Source organism: Lampetra fluviatilis, chromosome 53 (genome assembly GCF_964198595.1).
Source record: "Lampetra fluviatilis chromosome 53, kcLamFluv1.1, whole genome shotgun sequence".
NCBI lineage: Eukaryota > Metazoa > Chordata > Hyperoartia > Petromyzontiformes > Petromyzontidae > Lampetra > Lampetra fluviatilis.
Window position 1 is genome coordinate 6,328,774 of NC_136327.1, and position 20,307 is coordinate 6,349,080.

A 20,307-nucleotide genomic window follows, 5' to 3' on the forward strand; every position below is an offset into this window, starting at 1 on the left:
CAGGCTGGGTCAACGTGTCGTGCCACCAAGTCCACCAAATCAAAATCAATGCATTTGTAGAAGAACATCTGACAAATCATACCAATGCCCTCTTTTTCTTGGTGCATTTTGAGCCAACGTTTTGCCCAAAATAAATGTTCCTAATGTACAGGTCATGCTTGTTGGGCATTCATTGTTTGAACAATTATATGTATTTCATTATTTGGAACAAGTAAACCCGTAAAAACAAAGTTTTTCACTATAAATCCTTTATATGAGTGGCGGCTAGAATCTTCTCGTCATCTGGCTTGAGATGGCTGCCACCTATGGGTCAGATGATTGTCTGCCAGTATTAAACAATTGGTAATTAAATATTTAATTTGTTTTCCCTAAACAGTGTAATATTTAGGAAAAAATTTTTCACGAACATTAATTGTCTCGCACAACGAGTCTGTGTGGAAAATGTCAGCTCGATTTGATCACGGGAAGTGGGTTAAAAACGACCGAAAGATTCGCACGGTCGTAAGCAAGCAAGCAAGCACGCAAGCAAGCAAGCAAGCGAACCTAAGATAAAGGATTTAAAAATATATTTAAAATAATCAACCTCCTTTGAGCCGGAGTCGAACCAGCGACCTAAGGATTTCAATCATCAACCAACTACAGTCCTCCGCTCTACCAACTGAGCTATCGAAGGTGACCTATGCAGTGTTTCATCACTTCACTATTAGTACGTACAGCAGCAGCAATGCAGAAGAAGACCTGCAGCCCAGTAATTACACAGCTACAGTTACTGTTTCGACATGTCTGACAACAGCTAATGAGTCGGATTATACTGGTAGGAACCTCCTGGTTACACCAGCCCACAGGGGATTATTGTGTCCGTCGTGCAGGGAGGGGCTGGGTGGGGAGGGAGGGGCTGGGTGGACAGGAGAGGGTGGGGAGGGTGGGGAGGGGCTGGGTGGGGAGGGTGGGGTGGGGAATGGTTGGGTGGGGAGGGTCTGGTCACCCCGTGGTGCCCTTATAAAACTCAACGTTTAACCTACTCACGCCGGCTTGTGCCCGCCCTCACAGTCGGCCATATTTGCGGAATACACCACGCCGCCGTTGACCCTGGCCATTGACCGAGCAACCCAACATTCCCTCCGCAGGAATGTGTTATAAACTCACCAGAGTAAAAATACATTATGTAACTGTTCAACAGATGTCGGATTATTGTACCAACAACGTTGCGTGGTTTAAAAGAATATACGCACTTGTACTAAAATAGAATTCACCACGAGCCAGGCAGGAGTCGAACCTACAATCTTCTGATCCGTAGTCAGACGCGTTATCCATTGCGCCACTGGCCCCACGCTGTCTCCTGGCACCTCTCACATCGCCTATGGCAGTAGTCGTGGCCGTGTAGGTGCCGAGTTGGGGGTGGCCGGTGATGAAGACTCTGACTGCCCAGGGGCACAGCCTGCAGGGATGTCGTGCAACACGAACAGCGGTGGAACTATCAGAGTCCCCTCCTCACAGAACACGTGTGACAGGCTGGGTCAACGTGTCGTGCCACCAAGTCCACCAAATCAAAATCAATGCATTTGTAGAAGAACATCTGACAAATCCTACCAATGCCCTCTTTTTTGGTGCATTTTGAGCCAACGTTTTGCCCAAAATAAATGTTCCTAATGTACAGGTCATGCTTGTTGGGCCTTCATTATTTGAACAATTATATATATTTCATTATTTGGAACAAGTAAACCCGTAAAAACAAAGTTTTTCACTATAAATCCTTTATATGCGTGGCGGCTAGAATCTTCTCGTCCTCTGGCTTGAGATGGCTGCCACCTATGGGTCAGATGATTGTCTGCCAGTATTAAACAATTGGTAATGAAATATTTAATTTGTTTTCCCTAAACAGTGTAATATTTAGGAAAAATTTTTTCACGAAAATTAATTGTCACACACAACGAGTCTGTGTGGAAAATGTCAGCTCGATTGGATCACGGGAAGTGGGTTAAAAAACGACCGAAAGATTTGCACGGCCCTAAGCAATCAAGTGAACTTAATTTAAAGGATTTAAAAATATATTCGCCTGTGGAGGACGCGGGGATCGATCCCGCGACCTTTGGCATTGGAAGCGAGGGCGCTACCAACTGCGCTACTCCGCCACGGCCTGTGGAGGGTTTACGCTCTGGGCGCCTACACGGTGATGTTCAGCCAAAGCCATGAATGAGTTGTATTTGAATAAATGTACAATAATTTGTTTTTGCCTAAAAAGTGTACAATTTTTGAAAAAAATTTTCACGAACATTTATTGTCTCGCACAACGAGTCTGTGTGGAAAATGTCAGCTCGATTTGATCACGGGAAGTGGGTTAAAAAACGACCGAAAGATTTGCACGGTCGTAAGCAAGCAAGCACGCAAGCAAGCAAGCAAGCGAACTTAATATAAAGGATTTAAAAATATATTAAAAATAATCAACCTCCTTCGAGCCGGAGTCGAACCAGCGACCTAAGGATTTCAACCATCAACCAACTACAGTCCTCCGCTCTACCAACTGAGCTATCGAAGGGGACCTATGCAGTGTTTCCTCACTTCACTATTAGTACGTACAGCAGCAGCAGTGCAGAAGAAGACCTGCAACCCAGTAATTACACAGCTCCAATCACTGTTCAGACATGTCTGACAACAGCTAATGAGCGTGGGGCAGTGGGGCAATGGATGACGCGTCTGACTACGCTGATTAGGGATCACAAAATTGTAGGATCGTTTCCTGTTTAAAGTATCAATCTGTTTGTGTTGAAGAAGGACCATTGTATTCATATTATTGGTTCTTTCGGTAAAGTCACGTAGAAGGGAAATAATAAAATAATAATAATAAAACTTTATCAAATAAAATTTCACAACGTTTCGGCTACAACGTAAGCAGCCGTCCTCAGGTGTAGAAGCTGAGCTATCGGAAATGCAGCTCTCCTAATGAACACCGCTAAGCTTGGCAGCGTATTTTAAACTGGGTGAGAGGAGGAAAGAGCCTTGACAAAGGATTTTACATATCAACAGAGGAATTTAGCATATTGATGACAAATGCAGATATGGGGTTAGTCACTCCTTGCAGAATGTGTAGGTGGTGGGGGGGTCTCAAAGGCATATTATGCTAGTAGTGTATTATGTAGGATTAGCAGGAATAAAGGGAGGGGCCATTGTCCTGAATGTTGCCTGCGATATATTTTTCTTCTTAAGGCCACCGTATAATTGATGAATGTGTTGAGTGTTGTTATACTGGTAGGAACGAAGTGGACCAGACCACCAATAGATTAATGTGTCCGTCCGTCCGTCCGTCCGTCCGTGTATCAACATCGCCCCCTACTGCAAACACTTGGCATGACCCTGTCCGACAAGATGGCCGCCCGCTCCCCCTGCGATCTGTGAATTAAACAAGATGGCCGTCGCTTCCGGCGCATCACGGCAAAACTTTAAACTTCGCTTCAAAATTACTTTACTGAAACGCAGCACGTTTATTTAAAAAATTACTTTACTGAAACGCAGCACGTTTTGTTAACACAGAGACGAGATACATTTAATCGCCTTATTTGTGCACGAAAAGCACGGCGCGAGGCCTAGTGCGGCAGGCTTCGCGAGGCCTAGTGCGGCAGGCTTATTAACACAGAGATGAAACGCAGCACGTTTATTTAAAAATAATAATTACTTTACTGAAACGCAGCACGTTTTTTTAACACAGAGACAAGAAACATTCATTAACACAGAGACGAGATACATTTAATCGCCTTATTTGTGCACGAAAAGCGCGGCTTCGCGAGGCCTACTGCAGAGGCTTCGCGAGACCTAGTGCAGAAGGCTTCGCTAAGTCTACTGCAGAGAAGGCTTCGCGAGGCCTAGTGCAGTAGGCTTCGCGAGGCCTAGTGCGGCAGGCTTCGCGAGGCCTAGTGCGGGAGGCTTATTAACACAGACACGAGATACATTTAATCGCCTTATTTGTACACGAAAAGCGCGGCTTCGCGAGGCCTACTGCAGAGGCTTCGCGAGGCCTAGTGCAGAAGGCTTCGCTAAGTCTACTGCAGAGAAGGCATCGTGAGGCCTAGTGCGGCAGGCTTCGCGAGGCCTAGTGCAGAAGCTGGTGGTGGGGGGTGGTGGGGTGGTGGTGGTGGGGGGTGGTGGTGGGGGGTGGTGAGAGGGCTGGTGGGAGGGGTGGTGTTGAGGGTGGTGTTGGGGGGTCTTTAAATCTCACAGCGTTTATTGTCAAAACAAACACTTTTAATTAACGTTACACTAGAATACAGTAATTTTTCTTTAACTCCTCCATACCCGGTCGATATCCCTGTACCAGTACTAAATATTATTCCTACCAGCCCACCCCGCAGGGTCCTGTTTTTTGTTGACTCTTGTTGTGCACCACTGCCAACGCAGCAGTAGCCTCACCAAATAATTGGTACTATTTAAACTGACCAGAGTAAAATTACATTTCGAAACATGCAACAGATGTCGTATTATTGTACCAAGAATGTTGCGTGGTTTAAAAAACATACACGCTCTTGTATTTAAAAAATTCACGAGCCAGGCAGGAGTCGAACCTACAATCTTCTGATCCGTAGTCAGACGCGTTATCCATTGCGCCACAGGCCCCACGCTGTCTCCTGGCACCTCTCACATCGCCTATGGCAGTAGTCGTGGCCGTGTAGGTGCCGAGTTGGGGGTGGCCGGTGATGAAGACTCTGACTGCCCAGGGGCACAGCCTGCAGGGATGTCGTGCAACACGAACAGCGGTGGAACTATCAGAGTCCCTTCCTCACAGAACACGTGTGACAGGCTGGGTCAACGTGTCTTGCCACCAAGTCCACCAAATCAAAATCAATGCTTCTGTAAAAGAACATCTGACAAATCCTACCAATGCCCTCTTTTTCTTGGTGCATTTTGAGCCAACGTTTGGCCCAAAATAAATGTTCCTATAGTGCAGGTCATGCTCGTTGAGCGTTGATTGATAGAACAATTATACGTATTTCATGATTTGGAAAAAGATATAAAAAAGAATCAAACTCCTTCGAGCCGGAGTCGAACCAGCGACCTAAGGATTTCAGCCATCAACCAACTACAGTCCTCCGCTCTACCATCTGAGCTATCGAAGGTGACCTATCCAGGGTTTCCTCACTTCCCTATTAGTACGTACAGCAGAAGCAATGCAGAGGAAGGCCTGCAACCCAGTAATTACACAGCTACAGTCACTGTATAGACATGTCTGAGAACAGCTCATGAGAGTGGGTCAGTGTGGCAATGGATAACGCGTCTGACTACCTTTGACATTGACAAGGCAGAAGTCGCAGTTATCCAAATGGTTTGTAGGTTCTCTCCAAACCATTGGCACACCAAACCTCAGCTTAGCATTCTTTCCTTTAGACCATGATCGCAAAGTTTCAACACAGGTTTTACATACTTTGTGAGGAGCCCAATTTTTGTCTTGGTCTCCAAGTCGTACTTTAAAGTAGGCAAGATAAACTTTCTTGACAAAGGTATTGATGTTGCGCCTTTGATCCTGCAAAGTGAAGCTGCCACAGATGTAGCAGAAGATATCTGGGTCATTACTGCATTTCCTTCTTTCGGATGTTGTAGCCATTGTTAGATCACGCCCTGCAGAAGAAAAATATTAAATAAATGTGGATGTCTACATAAAATTATATTATAAACACACTATCTTAAAAATGCAGCACCATATTTTAACACTAAAGCAGTCACTGACTCGCAACAACTTGCAATCATAAGTGACAGAGTTAATTTCGGGTAAAATCAATGAAAATGGGGTATGCCGATAGCATAAAAATAAGATGTGATAGAGCAAATCTCAGATAAGATTTGGAATCAGCACCCTGAAATTAGTCTAAAACAGCTGCAAAAGTCCAGGCCAAAATTTTTTTTGTTGACCAGTGTTATCAACCTCAACCAACTACTGTCCTCCGCTCTACCAACTGAGATATATTTTATTATAATTTTATTTAGTACATTTTATTTAATGAAAAAATTACATTTGTTTTCTATTTACGTGACTTTACTGAAAGAACCAAGATTATATTTTTCCTCTTAAGGCCACCGTATAATTGATGAACGAATGTGTTGAGTGTTGTTATTGTTGTTGACTCTGGTTGTGCACCACTGGCAACGCAGCAGCCTCACCAAACAATTGGTATTATTTAAACTGACCAGAGTAAGATTACATTTTAGAAACATTCAACAGATGTGGGATTATTGTACCAACAATGTTGTGTAGTTGAAAAATACATACGTACTTGTATTAATAAAAAAAATCACCACGAGCCAGGCAGGAGTCGAACCTACAATCTTCTGATCCGTAGTCAGACGCGTTACCCATTGCGCCACTGGCCCCACGCTGTCTCCTGGCACCTCTCACATCGCCTATGGCAGTAGTCGTGGCCGTGTAGGTGCCGAGTTGGGGGTGGCCGGTGATGAAGACTCTGACTGCCCAGGGGCACAGCCTGCAGGGATGTCGTGCAACACGAACAGCGGTGGAACTCTCAGAGTCCCTGCCTCACAGAACACGTGTGACAGGTTGGGTCCACGTGTCGTGCCACCAAGTCCACCAAATTAAAATCAATGCTTCTGTAGAAGAAAATTTGACAAATCTTACCGATGCCCTCTTTTTAAATCCTTTATATTAAGTTCGCTTGCTTGCGTGCTTGATTGCTTGCGTGCTTGCTTGCTTACGACCGTGCAAATCTTTCGGTCCCAAAAAAATTCCCAAAATTTTACACTTTTTAGGCAAAAAAATTGTATTTTACATATATTCAAATAGAACTCATTCCTGGCTTTGGCTGAACGTCACAGTATAAGAGCCCAGAGCGTAACCCCTCCACAGGCCGTGGCGGAGAAGCGCAGTTGGTAGCACCCTCGCTTCCCATGCCAAAGGTCGCGGGATCGATCCACGCGTCCTCCACAGGCGAATATATTTTTAAATCCTTTATATTAAGTTCGCTGCCACGCATATAAAGGATTTATAGTGAAAAACTTAGTTTTTACGGGTTATACTTATTAAATCCTTTATATTAAGTTCGCTTGCTTGCTTAGGACCGTGCAAATCTTTCGGTCGTTTTTTAACCCACTTCCCGTGATCCAATCGAGCTGACATTTTGCACACAGACTCGTTGTGCGTGATAATGCATTTTCGTGAAAAAAAATTCCAAAATTTTACACTGTTTAGGGAATTTTTTTTAAATATTTAATTACCAATTGTTTAATGCTGCCAGACAATCATCTGACCCATAGGTGGCAGCCATCTCAAGCCAGAGGACGAGAGGAGTCGAGCCGCCACGCATATAAAGGATTTATAGTGAAAAACTTTGTTTTTACGGGTTTACTTGTTCTTTGTGCATTTTAAGCCAACTTTTGGCCCAACATAAATGTGCAGGTCATGCTCGTTGAGCCTTCATTGTTTGAACAATTATATGTATTTAATGTTTTGGAAAAATATATTAAAAATAGTCAACCTCCTTCGAGCCGGAGTCGAACCAGCGACCTAAGGATTTCAGCCACGACCAACTACAGTCCTCCGCTCTACCAACTGAGCTATCGAAGGTGACCTATGCAGTGTTTCATCACTTCCCTATTAGTACGTACAGCAGCAGCAATGCAGAGTAAGACCTGCAACCCAGTAATTACACAGCTCCAGTCACTGTATAGACATGTTTGACAACAGCTAATGAGCGTGGGGCAGTGGGGCAATGGATAACGCATCTGATCTGCGCTGATTACGGACCACAAAATTGCAGGTTCGTCTCCTGTTTTATTTATCAACCTGCTTGTGGTGAAGAAGGACCATTGTCCTGAACGTTTCCTGATAAATATTTTCCTCTTTAGGCCACCGTATAATTGATGAATGTGTTGAGTGTTGTTATTGTTGTTGACTCTGGTTGTGCACCACTGCCAACGCAGCAGCAGCCTCACCAAATAATTGGTATTATTTAAACTCCTACCAATGCCCTCTTCATCTTGGTGCATTTTAAGCCAACGTTTGGCACAAAATACATTCACATAATTTGCAGGTCATGCTCGTTGAGCATTTATTGTGAGAACAAATATATGCATTTCATGATTTGGAAAAATATATTAAAAATAATCAACCTCCTTCGAGCCGGAGTCGAACCAGCGACCTAAAGATTTCAACCATCAACCAACTACAGTCCTCCGCTCTACCAACTGAGCTATCGAAGGAAATTCTTTACCTTGATTTAAGATGTAACTGCTACCGGTGGTAAAGGAGATAATATGACTTTGAAACCCCCCGCCCATCTCCTACGCCTTTCACAAGTAGTGACTAATCCCATATCTGCATTTCCCATAAATATGCTAAATTCCTCTTGATATGCAACTTCTTTTGTCAAGGCGCTCTTCCCTCTCCAACCCAGCTTTAAATATACGCTCCAAGCCTGGGGTGTTTTATTCAGACGCTGTCTTCCCGATAGACCTGTTCTTCACCTGAGGACGGCTGCTTGCGTTGTGGCCGAAACGTCGTGAGAATTATTTTATTATTTTATATTTTTATTATTTTTTTATTTCCCTTCTACGTGACTTTACCGAAAGAACCAAGAAGATTTACATCTTACTCATACGAAACAAGCACACACACACGTAATGTGTGTGTACCTTGAGCCAAAACTGGGTTTGAGGGCAAGAATGAAGCCGAGTCAGCCGGATGAGTTTCGTCTTCCGCTCTCATGCAAAACCCCAACTGCAGCCTCTCTCTTCTCTCTCCTCATCTTCCTCTCTGACCACCGCCACGTGACTTGGTTGTGTGTGACGCGCGGCGCATTGAGCGACACAGCGCGTGTTTTTTTTATTGTGTTTGTGTCAGCTGTTGCTGGCGACTTTGTGTGTTTCGTATCGAAATCGCCTCCAGTGCTGTTGCTGCTGGCGGCAATAAAAGTTTTTTTTTTAAGTCTCTCTCTTCCACCCTCTCTCTCTCCCTCTTTCAAAGCGCTGCCACCGCTGTCTCCTCTCTCGAGTTGTGAAAAAAGGTGGAAACTCCAAGGCCCGGTGAAGCTTTCTGGTTGCCACGCGCTCTCTCGTCGCCACGCGCTTTCAAAAACGCATCCCTTCAATAACGCCCGCCCGCCCGCACGCAACAAACATCGTCATCATCAACAGCGACGCAGCGTGTGCTGTGGGTTATTGTTGGGTTTTTACCGTGCCACTGGGACTTTTGAAATCCAAAACGTCTCCCCGCCGGTTCGATCCGATCTCCAGGGACGGCGGTGGCTCAACCCAATTGTTGTACTGCACTTCTATACCCGACCCACCCATCTTCACCGACCCGCACTGACCCAACCAGCCTTGCGAGTGCAGCCACGCGGTGTAAATGAAGAATCTTTATTGAGACCCACGGTGGAGGAATCCGATGAGCCATGAAGCTCTTTTTCACACGCGTGTCGAGTCGGGGCCAGTGGGCTCAGCAAGTTACAAATGGTTACAACCGCCCCGAGTAGTGGAACAGATAACAAGAACGATGTTGATACAAGCAACCACATTCTGCACGCGCTCTCTCAACCCTTGGGTCACTCAAGAAGAAGAACAATAATAATAACAACAACAACAGGCGGTAATTCAAACAACGTTAGCCGCCTAAAAAAATAAAAATCACAGATGGAACCTGGGTTACTCATTTGCGGCCGAGTCGACCTAGGGGAGGCCCAGGACCGGTCCTGACATTTGTCACTGTGACGTTGGTGGCCTCGAGCTGGAATCCACCTCGGGGGGGGCGGGGTAGGGGTGGTCGCAGGGTTTCGCAGCGCGGCGGAGCGCCTAACCGCTGCGCCACCGCTCCCCCTCCCCGTTCCTCGCCCACCCAGCGCCCACCCAGCCTCTCCCCTCCGACCACTCAGTGGGCCATCCTGGTAGTCGGTACGCAAAAAGCTGTCAAAACTTGACCCCCCCTCCCCTCCCTGTACGCACGCGGACTTTTTACACCCCCCCCCTACCCCACCTGCGTACGTACGCTTGACGCACCCCCCCCCCACCCGAATCCTATAGAACGACCGATATTTAATCCACGCATAAACGATCAAGGATGAACAATATTAACGTGTTTAAGCAAACAGATAGCCCACCGCCGGACTATCAAACTCATTTGAAGTCCAATGTAGACAAATTATTATCGAGGCTTCACCCCCCCCCCTCGTTTCCTAAGCGTGTATTGTCAGTAGACCCCCCCCCCCATACACAAGCAAACGCATTTGGGTTAACCCCCCCTCCCCCCTCCATGCGTATGCACTGATTGGATGTCCCCCTACATGGCGCAGACTGGGCTCAGGTGAGCACGTCAGCACCTGTTCACCTGGACGCCCTATTCAGGGCATGCGCAACCACCGTGAGCATACATCGCGCGCGGGCACATTCAGGAAGCGTGCTGTCATGGTTGTTGTTGGTTGTGATGGAGGAGGGGGGGGGTCGGTTTATTTTTTTTTGGGGGGGGGGGCGGGAGACGCAGGTGGAGGTGCCAACAGAATTTCACGTGCGCTGTAAGAGGATCAATTGAATCCGCGACAGAATGAATGATAAACAATGGTCACGCTTTAGGCCCATATACGGAGACATCGGGCGTAGCTTTGCCCATATAAGGAACACTGGAACGGGAATCGACGGATTTGTAACGACACAAAGCTTGAACCATGTTCAAACACATAGCTGCGATATTTATATATTTTTTTTTAATCGCTGATGTGATTCCTCTTCCCGCGATTTAGGCATCTAAAGAGACGATTTGTGGATGGAAAAATCCCACATTCGGCCGCCCTTTGACCCCGATTGGATTCCTTGTACAAGACCAACGTAATGTTTCATTCATTCTGTCGCGGATGCGTTCGATCCTCTTACAGCGGCGTCGATTCGACTTCACGCAGCAGCAGTTGTTGTTGTTGTTGTTGGTGGAAGTTATCGCGACCTCCCACTGCAGGAGACCATTGCGGCCCATCGCCCAGGAATGTATAGGGTGGTCCAGATATCCTGTGACACCCCATTCAATTATACAAACTGTTAGGGGTGAATTAATTGGAGGGGGGGGGGGGAGTGGGTCACACGACATCTGGACCAGCCGTAGACATCGCTCCGCAGTGCCACACAACTCGGAGGGCTGTCGTGGGGGAAGGGCGACCCTCTGCCCAAACTTTACCCCACCGCTACTGCTGTCTCAACGTAGCTGCGATGCCTCCTTTGCTGAAGCTGCTGCTACTGCTGCTGAAGCTGCTGCTGTTGCAGCTGCTGCTGCTGTTGTAGCTGCTGCTGCTGATGATAACGGTACTGCACATACATTGTATCTTACCCGTGTTGATGATGGTTATTGACAGATGATGGATAACAATTGACAATTGAAAAAAAAGATGCTGCTGCCTTTGCTGATGGTCCATGCTGTTGTCGATTATTATTATAATCGCTCTACTGCTGATGATGATATTGATCACTTCTGCTGCTGCTGCTGATGGCGATGGTGACGCCGGCCGTGATAAAACACATTCCTGCGGAGGGAGCTGGTAGGAACGTTGGGTTGCTCGGTTAATGGCCAGGGTCAACGGCGGCGTGGTGTATTCCGCAAATATGCCCGACTGTGAGGGCGGGCACAAGCCGGCGTGAGTAGGTTAAACGTTGAGTTTTATAAGGGCACCACGGGGTGACCAGCCCCTCCCCACCCAGCCCTACCCCTCCCCACTCAACCCCTCCCACCCTTCCCACCCAGCCCCTCCCCACCCTCCCCTCCCCACCCAGCCCCTCCCTCCCCACACAGCCCCTCTCTGCACGACGGATGGGCGGACACAATAATCCCCTGTGGCCTGGTGTAACCAGAGGTTCCTACCAGTATAAAATAAATATAATGATTGCGCTGCTGCTGCTGATGATTCATGAACAACACGCGAAACGAGACATTATTTCAACTCGTCGTTCTTCCCACTCAAAAGTTTAACTTCAACTCAACGCGGGAGCCGCCTCCTTCCCGTAACAAAAAACAATGATACCAAAAAATACCCAAGCAACACGCGACTGGAACATCATTATCATCATCATATGGGCGCCACGGTACAGACATTTCAACCACCTCGCCTGGTATGCAGGAGCGGGCATGAGTTCGATCCTGATCCTGACGCCTGCTGTATATTTGTAGTTTGCGTGTGTCACTATCTCTCTCTCTCCCTCTCCCTGTGTCCGGCGTGGATTTTTCTCCGGGTCCTCTGGATTTTCCCTCCACATTCAGAATCAACGTCACGCGTTTGGAGTATTTGGCTATTATAAAATGTCCACGTGATAAGCCACTTCGGTGTAGCTATGAATTGTGTCCAGGTCGCTTCATGAAAAAAAAAGTCTGGATAGCTCAGTGAGCCTTACCTCGTCAAATTTAGAAGAAACAAAAGTCAAGTTTAGTTTGTCATCATCACCAATAACAGCCATGTTCAATCCACCGCTGGATGACGTTCAGCAAACACACACACACAGCGTAGCCCACGCCTCTTTCGAACATCCACGCCCCGCCCATTTTCCCGACGCCCCGCCCATTTTCCAGACGCCCGCCCATTTTCCCGACGACCCCGCCCATTTTCCCGACGCCCCGCCCATTTTACCGACACCTCGCCCATTTTTCCGACGCCCCCCCCCCCATTTTTCCGACGCCCCGCCCATTTTTTCCGACGGCCCCGCCCACCCCGCACGGGATCCCGTCACCACCGCCACGCGATGTTTAAAAATAGCCGCTGGGAAAACACCAAAACCACCACCACCACCACCCCACGCATTATAACTCGAGCGATAAGCCAGCCGCTTCAGTTCGAGTTGATCGGAGGCGCACGACAGAGCGAGAGAGAGAGAGCAGACTCTGTGCGGTGTTCCTAAACGCCAGCGACTTGCATCGACAAGCGAAAGGCGTCCCGTCATCTGTCATTGACAACGCCATCGAGGCGGCGACACGCACGCGCGCGGTCCGTCTGTGACCTGCAACTCGCACAGGTGTGTGTCTCTGTGTGTGTGTGTCTGTGTGTGTCTGTGTGTGTGTCTGTGTGTCTGTGTGTGTCTCTGTGTGTGTCTGTGCGTGTGTGTCTGTGTGTCTGTGTGTGTGTCTCTGTGTCTGTGCGTGTCTGTCTGTCTGTCTGTGTGTCTGTGCGTGTGTCGGTGCGTGTGTGTGTGTCTGTGTGTGTCTGTGTGTGTCTCTGTGTGTGTCTGTGTGCGCGTGTGTCTGTGTGTGTGTCTGTGTCTCTGTGCGTGTGTGTGTGTTCGACACTTCACGTGGCCTCAAGGTGCACATAGCCTGGCACAAGCGTCGTGGTGACGTCACCGCCACTTCGTGGCGAATGGCGGTTGTTGTTGTGTGTGGGACATGGGGGGAGCGGTGGTGTAGTGGTTAGCGCTACGCTGCGCTACGAACCCGGCGACCCGAGTTCGATTCACGCTCACGGTCAACACCGGTGACGATTATCTGAACCGGTCCTGGGCCTCCCCCTAGGTCGACTCAGCCTCAAATGAGTACCTGGTGCGGTGTGTAAACATCACCACGGTGGAGACAAAGGCGGTCGGGTGTGGTACTGGCCACCCACCCCCCCGTGTACCGTGCCGGCCTTTATAGGTGCTCGCTAACAGCACTTGCCCCTACAGTCTGTTAAGGCTACACGGGGGATCTTTGTCTTTGTGGGGGAAGGGTAAGGGAGTGGTGGCGCAGCGGTTAGGGCGCTGCGCTACGAACCCCGACGCGCCCGAGTTCGATTCCCGCCCGCGGCCAACACCGGTGACGATTATCTGAACCGGTCCTGGGCCTCCCCTAGGTCGACTCTGCCTCAAACGAGTAACCTGGTGTGATGCGAAAAAATAAAATCGCCGCTGGGGAGACAAAGGCGGCCGGGCGTGGTGCTAACCACCCAACCCCGCTCGCTAACAGCAGCAACTCTGACCCCAGCGGTGCCGTGCAGGCTGTAACGGGGTCATCTTTGTCGTCCTTTCGGACAGGTTGGCGGACCCCAAACTCCGCTGGTCCGTGTTGGCGGAGCGGGTTCGCTCGCTGGCAAGGAAGCACCACCACCGCAGCACCACCACCAGCACCACCATTAGCACCACCACCAGCACCACCACCAGCACCACAATGGCTTTCTCGCGACCCGTGCCACATTCATCCGGGGCCAGCGAGCAGCAGCAGCAGCGGCAGCAGCAGCAGCAGCGGCAGCCGCTGAAGAGAGGACTCAGCGTTGAGGTGGCACCTGGGCCGGTCAAGATGGCAAGGACTGTTGAGTCTGGGATCACGATGCATCACGGAGGTGAGTCTATGAAGAACAACACAAAACAAATTTCAATTCAAAGCTTTCGTGACTGCAGGGATTCATCTTCTTGGTTCTTTCGGTAAAGTCACGTAGAATGGAAATAATATATAATTTTATTTTATTATGTTATGTTTTTATTATTTTATTATTTCCATTCTACGTGACTTTACCGAAAGAACCAAGAAGATGAACATAACAAAAGGTTTTTTTTTTAAAACACGCTTTAATTAAATGTACCGTACTAGTAATTGTAGAACTCCACGACTCCAGGAAGTGGCCCCGAAGCTTACGTAAGGGACCGTGGGCAATGATAGCCAACGTCAGTTTACCGTGGACAATTAGACCCAAGCCGTAACATAACATAAAAATAATGTTTAAACATATTTTTTTAATGATAGAATATAGTATTGTCATCAGTATGACATAAGTATACCAAGTTTGCAGTCGATACCACATTGGGAAGTGAGTTAAAATTGAGTTACAATATTTGAGGATACAACAACAACAAGAGAGTGAGTTAAATAAAAGCGTGTAACAAGAAGAGAGAGCTTCACAGCTCATCGGATTTATCCACTCGCCGTGGGATCCGTTCAGTCGAAATTGTGATTCTGACGAGTCGCCGTTGCCTGGCAGGAGAGATGTGAAGGCGCAGCCCTGAAACTGCCCATCGATGCCGACTGCTGGTGGATGTTGACCCTACTACGCAAGGCCGTAATTATAATATATATTGGGGGGGACACATTTGAATATTTGGGGGGACAAATATACAATGCCCCCCCCCCCCAATATATTGCTGGAAAAAAATTATTGCTATGCTATGTAAATAAAAACAATTTGCTAAACCTTGGCCACAATATCTGGACTTGTCTTCATATAAATCAACGCATACATTTCTGTTTATATGATTGTGGTTATGGTTGTACTTTATTAATCCATAATCTCGGCCATTACATACATTGAAACAAGAAATGGTAAAAAAGTAAAAACAGAGCAATCTAATACAATACACTATTAGACATTATTGTAAAAAATAAATAAAAAGTCCATCCCATGTATTAGTGAATTGTTGTAATATTTTAGGCACGAAATGAGTTTTCAAATTTAGATATTTTTCTGGGTTGGGACCCCCAGACCCCCTGGAAGATTTGGTCCCCCCCCCCAATGTTGACTCCATGGCTACGGCCTTGCTACTACGTCGCGGCGGAGAACTGTGATGGTGAGGATGGTGAGGGTGGTGAGGATGCGAGGGTGGTGAGGATGGCGAGGGTGGTGAGGATGGCGAGGGTGGTGAGGATGGTGAGGGTGGTGAGGATGGCGAGGGTGGTGAGGATGCGAGGGTGGTGAGGATGGCGAGGGTGGTGAGGATGGTGAGGGTGGTGAGGATGGCGAGGGTGGTGAGGATGCGAGGGTGGTGAGGATGGCGAGGGTGGTGAGGATGGTGAGGGTGGTGAGGATGGCGAGGGTGGTGAGGATGCGAGGGTGGTGAGGATGGCGAGGGTGGTGAGGATGGTGAGGGTGGTGAGGATGGCGAGGGTGGTGAGGATGCGAGGGTGGTGAGGATGGCGAGGGTGGTGGTAGTGAGGGTGGCGATAGTGCGGGGGTAAACATGGTGAGGGTGGTGAGGATGGTGGTAGTGAGGGTGGTGATGGTGAGGATGGTGGTAGTGAGGGTGGTGATGGTAAAGATGGTGGTAGTGCGGGTAGTGAGGGTGGTGATGGTGTGGGGGGTGAGGATGGTGGTAGTGATGGTGGTAGTTATGGTGAGGGTGGTGAGGATGGTGATAGTGTGGGAAGTGAGGGTGGTGATGGTGAGGATGGTGGTAGTGAGGATGGTGGTAGTGAGGATGGTGGTAGTGATGGTGGTGATGGTGAGGATGGTGGTAGTGAGGGTGGTGATGGTGAGGATGGTGGTTGTGAGGGTGGTGAGGGTGGTGATGGTGAGGATGGTGGTAGTGAGGGTAGTGAGGGTGAGGATGGTGGTGATCAAGGCAGTGGTGGTGATGGTGATGATGCTAATTGTGATGGTGGTATTGGTGGTAATACTGATGATGGTGGTAATGAAGGTGGTGATGGTGATAATGAAGGTGATGATGGTGATGATGCTCATTGTGATGGTAATATTGGTGGTGATGATGCCACCCCCCCCCCATCGCGTGCTGACCTTCATAGATCGCTGCTGCTACTCGCTAACGGCACTTGCCCCGACATTGCGGGTGGATCTTGTGTCTTTTGTGCGACGCCACGTGCCAGCTACATTGCCCCCCCCTCCTTCTCCCTGCAGACGTGACGGCCTCCTGCGGCCGAGCTCTGCGCGCGATCGGAGACATCTACAACTACGAGCAGCTGATCGCGATGAGAGGCTGGAGCAACTGGAGAGCGTGACGTCCAACGGTGGGGAGGGAGGAGGTGGAGGTGGATCGATTCGCGATGGAAGAGGCAACGCCGGACATTGGGGGAGTGAGCGGAGAGGAGGAGGAGGGTGGGCGGGGCAGAGCAAAGTCTAAATGATGGAAGCGGAGCAAGGGTGGAATGAAGAGAGGGATATTGTGCGACCCGTTCGTTCATTCGTTCGTTCACCGACTTTCTCGAGCGATTCATTCTTGAGCGGTGACAGAGCGACGGAGGCGGCATTGGGAGAAAAAGTCGAAAATGAAAATTCCATGGACGGCCACGACGGACGGTTCAACACGTGCCGATTAAATTCGGGTTGAATTGAACAACAACAACGATGACGACATCAAACGCCACGTTGATCGTTATTCTTGGCTTCGGCAATAATTTGCATCAGTGAACGCAACCCCTGACTTGTTGAAAGCCGAGTTTGTCAAAACAATAACCAATCACCAATAACCAATCGTCATCATTATCATCAACGGATGACTGACACGTGGAGCAGCTGTTCCCAGGGCTCGACGGAGCATGAACGGCTCCATCGTGACGAGCCGACATCCACTCGAGTGTAGATGATCTCAGCTGATCGTCTTCATCATCATGATCGTCATCTCCGCAAGTCGATGATGACACGATGGACGGTTCGACCTGCGGCTGCGGGAGCGGAGGGAGCTCACGAACTCAGTGGAGGGAGAGGGGGGGGAGAGCACGTGGTCAACGGCCTGCTTCACATCAAGGGCGCCACGGTGGCAAGATGTTGACTACCTCGCCTGGTATTACAGGAGATCGTGGGTTCGATCCTAGCCCTGACGATGCCTGTATACTTGGAGTTTGCATTACGCGTTTAAGAGTGTTTGGCTGCTACAAATTTCCACTTGATAAGCCACTTCGGTTGAGCTATCATTTGTGGCCAGGTCGCTTCTGAAAAAAGAACTGCATGCACAACAAGAACTTCCAAAGAACACTATCTGGTGTGTGTAACCCGGGAGGCAATTCGTCTGTTTCCAGCCAATGATTTTTTTTTAAAGAGTGTTGTGGTTGAAGTGACATCGGACGTACACACGCGAAGCCTGTTGTTGTGTGTGTTGTTTTGTGTGTTGTTGTGTGTGTTGTGTGTGGTGTTGTTGTGCTGTGTGTGTTGTTGTGTTGTGTGTGTGGCGCGCGTCATCTGCACAGTTATCGCTTTACAGACCTTCTGCAACTACGCCAATGAGTCACAAATGATACGGCAGTGTCGCAGCCGCCCACCTTAATGTGCGCATGTATTGTGGACTTGTTTCGCACCTGAACCGAAGCCATCCGTGCTAAGCGCAGGTGCGTGGCGGGCGGGAGGGGAGAAGGGCAGCACAAACTAAACACGCACACACGCGAAATCGAGTTGTAAAGAAATGAGTTTTACATTTCGAGTGTGCGATGTTGTTCCGTGCGTGCCTGGCGTGGGGTTATGGGGCGAACTGAAACTCTGTCGCAGTGCGTGTGTGCAGGTGTCGTGTGGTGGTTGGTGGTGGTGGTGTAGTGTGGTGTGGTGAGATGCTGTGGTGGTGGTTTAGTAGTGTGTTGTGGTGGTGTGATAGTGTGTTGTGGTGTGGTGGTGGTGTAGTGTGGTGAGATGCTGTGGTGGTGGTGGTGGTTTAGTAGTGTGTTGTGGTGGTGTGATAGTGTGTTGTGGTGTGGTGGTGATGGTGTAGTGCGGTGAGATGCTGTGGTGGTGGTGGTTTAGTAGTGTGTTGTGGTGGCATCGTCTGGTGGTGTATTGTGGTGTGGTGGTGGTGGTGTAGTGTGGTCTGGTGGTGTGGTGGTGTGGTGTGGTGGTGTAGTGTGGTGAAATGGTCTGGTGGTGTGGTGGTGTAGTGTGGTGACATGTTGTGGTAGTGTAGTGTGGTCTGGTGGTGTAGTGTGGTGAGATGGTGTAGTGTGGTGGTATAGTGTGGTGAGATGGGGTAGTGTGGTGAGATGCTGTGGTGGTGGTTTAGTAGTGTGTTGTGGTGGCATATTCTGGTGAGATGGTGTATCGTGGTGTGGTGGTGTAATGGTCTGGTGGTGTATCAGTGTATTGTGGTGTAGTGGCGTGGTGTTGGCTAGTAAGTTAAATGACGGCGCGTGTGTAATTGACCTGCGTTTCAGTCGTACACGTGAAGGTGTACATGGTTCCGCGTGTCCTCAAACAATGCAATAAACAATGTGACGATAACCACTCTACCCCCACCGCCTCGCCTTTCTTCACTCGCAGCCACGCAGCGAACCGTGGCGTCTTCATTTTAAATTAAAGTTCAGTTCCTCATTTGAGGCCGAGTACACCTAGGGGACGTCCTAGGACCGAGTTCAAATAATCGTCACTGGTGTTGGCCGTGAGCGGGAATTGAACCCGGGTCGCCAGGTTTGTGACGCAGCGCGCTAACCGCTACACCACCAACAACAACCGCCATTCGCCACTAAGTGGCGGTGACGTGACCACGGCGCTTGTGCCAGGCTAGGTGCACGTTGAGGCCACGTGAAGTGTTGAACGCCCGCCGGCAGGAGGTCACGGGGCAGACCCAGCAGTTGCCACGGGTCGACTGACTGAGACGACTGGCCGATGCACCACCTGTGCCGCCTACACTACTGCACACGTGTACACACATCTCCGAGCGTGTAGACACACACGCACCTGTGTGCGTACGTGAGTGTGTGTGTCTGTGCACGCGTGTTTCTGTGTTACAGAGTATTTGTGGGGAGCGGTGGCGCAGTGGTTAGTGCATTGCGACCTATCCCGCAGTGCGATCACCGCTACACTACGGCTCACTACATCATCACCACCACCATCATCGCCATCATCACCACCACCACCATCATCACCACCATCACCATCATCACCTACACCATCATCATCACCATCATCACCACCACCACCATCATCGCCATCATCACCACCACCATCATCACAACCATCATCACCATCACCACCACCACCATCATCACCATCATCACCACCACCACCACCATCATCACCACCATCACCAACATCAACATCCAGTGGCCACGTCGGCTACCGCTGCGCAGCGGGGTGGTGGTGGCCCAAAAAGCCTCGGGGAAGATCGAAGCCCCGCTGGGATCTCGTCGATAAAGATCTGGGACGGGCGAGAAGCGCTCCTCCGCCGCGAACGGCGTCCTCCGATTGGCGCGCGCGCGGAGCCAATCAAGTTGAACGCACGTGCGCGCACGGACCATGATTTTCGGAAAGTTAAGAATGTCGTGACAAGATTTTCCCCAACTTTTTTTGTTTGTTTCGATTTGAAGCTTTCGTGACTGCAGGGATTCATCTTCTTGGTTCTTTCGGTAAAGTCACGTAGAAGGGAAATAATAAAAATAAAACATAATAAAATAATTCTCACGACGTTTCGGCCACAACGCAAGCAGCCGTCCTCAGGTGAAGAACAGGTCTGTGGGAAAGACAGTGTCTGAATGACACTGTCTTTCCGACAGACCTGTTCTTTCCGACAGACCTGTTCTTCACCTGAGGACGGCTGCTTGCGTTGTGGCCGAAACGTCGTGATAATTATTTTATTGTTTTTTTATTTTTATTATTTCCCTTCTACGTGACTTTACCGAAAGAACCAATAATATTTTTTGTTTGTTTTTAGGGGAGCCCCCTTTAACCCCCCCACCCCACC

At 49.0% G+C, this 20,307-nt stretch overlaps 1 protein-coding gene, 1 long non-coding RNA gene and 8 other non-coding genes across 10 annotated transcripts in view; 1 reads left to right on the forward strand and 9 right to left on the reverse strand.

The window, feature by feature from the left end:
* The window catches only part of LOC144949330 (alpha/beta hydrolase domain-containing protein 17B), a 175,709-nt gene that overhangs the window by 123,698 nt on the left and 31,704 nt on the right, over window positions 1–20,307 (reverse strand). The gene's annotated exons all lie outside the window — the stretch shown is intronic.
* TRNAY-GUA (transfer RNA tyrosine (anticodon GUA)) lies at window positions 585–673 on the reverse strand. Its single transcript is given in 2 exon segments — window positions 585–620; window positions 637–673. It is a non-coding gene; the product is annotated as a tRNA-Tyr (tRNA).
* Window positions 1,256–1,328, reverse strand: TRNAR-ACG (transfer RNA arginine (anticodon ACG)). The gene has a single exon. It is a non-coding gene; the product is annotated as a tRNA-Arg (tRNA).
* TRNAY-GUA (transfer RNA tyrosine (anticodon GUA)) lies at window positions 2,448–2,536 on the reverse strand. Its single transcript is given in 2 exon segments — window positions 2,448–2,483; window positions 2,500–2,536. It is a non-coding gene; the product is annotated as a tRNA-Tyr (tRNA).
* TRNAR-ACG (transfer RNA arginine (anticodon ACG)) lies at window positions 4,533–4,605 on the reverse strand. Its single transcript has one exon. It is a non-coding gene; the product is annotated as a tRNA-Arg (tRNA).
* On the reverse strand, window positions 5,017–5,105 carry TRNAY-GUA (transfer RNA tyrosine (anticodon GUA)). The gene is given in 2 exon segments: window positions 5,017–5,052; window positions 5,069–5,105. It is a non-coding gene; the product is annotated as a tRNA-Tyr (tRNA).
* TRNAR-ACG (transfer RNA arginine (anticodon ACG)) lies at window positions 6,282–6,354 on the reverse strand. The gene has a single exon. It is a non-coding gene; the product is annotated as a tRNA-Arg (tRNA).
* Window positions 7,474–7,561, reverse strand: TRNAY-GUA (transfer RNA tyrosine (anticodon GUA)). The gene is given in 2 exon segments: window positions 7,474–7,509; window positions 7,525–7,561. It is a non-coding gene; the product is annotated as a tRNA-Tyr (tRNA).
* On the reverse strand, window positions 8,108–8,196 carry TRNAY-GUA (transfer RNA tyrosine (anticodon GUA)). Its single transcript is given in 2 exon segments — window positions 8,108–8,143; window positions 8,160–8,196. It is a non-coding gene; the product is annotated as a tRNA-Tyr (tRNA).
* On the forward strand, window positions 12,782–17,977 carry LOC144949187 (uncharacterized). The gene is made up of 3 exons (XR_013640254.1): window positions 12,782–12,969; window positions 13,960–14,264; window positions 16,548–17,977. It is a non-coding gene; the product is annotated as an uncharacterized LOC144949187 (long non-coding RNA).